Source organism: Echinops telfairi, unplaced genomic scaffold, assembly GCF_000313985.2.
Source record: "Echinops telfairi isolate 266 unplaced genomic scaffold, ASM31398v2 ScPeMD7_29;HRSCAF=101, whole genome shotgun sequence".
Lineage (NCBI taxonomy): Eukaryota > Metazoa > Chordata > Mammalia > Afrosoricida > Tenrecidae > Echinops > Echinops telfairi.
This window is the reverse complement of record NW_022103926.1, coordinates 1,291,097-1,292,699: the sequence shown is the minus strand read 5'-3', so window position 1 is coordinate 1,292,699 and position 1,603 is coordinate 1,291,097.

The following is a 1,603-nucleotide window of genomic DNA, read 5'->3' as shown; positions in this document are numbered from 1 at the left end:
GGGATCCAGATGGGGTCCAGATGTGACTGGACAAGGAGCAGTGTCCCTCTCCCTCCCTGCCAGCTGCCCTGGGCCTTCCTGGGGTCATCTCTCAGTGCTGACTGCTCCTGCCTCGCCCACCTTGGGGGAGAAGCTTCTGTGGTCACAACTGCCTTAGGCAGATGGTCCTTAACCCAAAGGATCTACATGCAGTCCACAGGGGCCCTGATGGCATAATGGGAGAGAGCAAGACAGCCTGCCACCCGCAGGTAAGATGCTGGAGAACGTCTGTCAGTGAGCACTGCCTGAAGCATCTAAGAACCTCAGCTCACCCTGCCTGGTCTTGTGACCTGAGACAAGTCTCCTCCAAGAACAGACATGGGCCACTGGGAGGTTCCCTGACATGCTCGGTGCAGTCTTCCAGCAGGGGCAATCAAGGTGGGCTTCTTGTAGGAGGTGGCATCTAAACTTTACTTGGAAGGACAGGGTGGATGAACAAGAAGAAGCGTGTGGCCTGAAGTGGCAGGAAGCTCTGGGGCCCGGAAGCGGAGCTGATGGAGACAGCACAGGAGAGGTAGGCTGGAGGGGGTGGAGCAGCTGGCTCTGAGGACAGAAGGAAGGAGCTGGTGGTGGGTGGCGTGAGCATGCTTTGCAAATGACAGAGCAGGGTGGCTCCCCACGATCCATAAGATTACTTTGCCCTGCACCCCAGGCCTCCAACACCTTGGCTGAGTGGTTGAGCCAAGGGTATGAAACCCATAATGTTCTCTCCACCTGGATCACCTGGCACCTGCCTCAGTCCCTGCTCCCAGCCAGGAAAAGGGGCAGTGTCAGTGTCCTCTGGGGAGTGCTAAGCACCCTACAGTCAACAGTTAACACTAAACATTCTGCTGCTAACTCAAAGGTTGGTGGTTCAAACCCACCCTGCGGCTATAAAGGAAAAAGACATGGCCATCTGTTCCCATAGAGATGGCAGCCTGGGAAATATCCAGGTGACTGAGGACGTGAAAGAATTCGCCTGCTGGTAATCAAAATATCATTTAAGTTTCAGTTTGTTAAAAATCCAAACTATAGCGTGCGCACACACCCTTGCAATAAAATTCCTTTAAAGCTTCATCAGTAGGGATGCCCTGACTAGGGCGGAGGCTAGCAAGGCCATTCCGGTAAGTAGCAGATATGAAGCACCCCTGTCAGAGGCCTCCAGGGTGGTGGTCGGATACAGCCAGGCACGGAAGCATTCCTCAGTGGAGATAAACAAAGGCATGTGCAGCTGCACAGCGTGGTGACCTCATGGCTCCTGGAGAAAGGTAGGTCTCAATCATTTCCTAATGATCAGGGCAAAATCTGCCTTCTTTGAGGATAAACTGTATCCTCTGATCACTGTGCAAACCTGCTGATCTCGTCCTGTATGCAAGCAAACAAACCCCGTTCATTATCACTTCGTTGAAGGTATACTCACTTGCGTAGTCAGGACTCAACTCAGACAGATCGGAGGAGAAACCTGGCTGATTTCCTTCTCTGAGCGCCGGCAGGAATCAACTTGGAATTTCTCTCATCAAAATGGTCTCTGGTGCTTTTGGTTAATACTGTGCCAGCCTTCCTGGGCCCCTGGTAGTCTGACAAC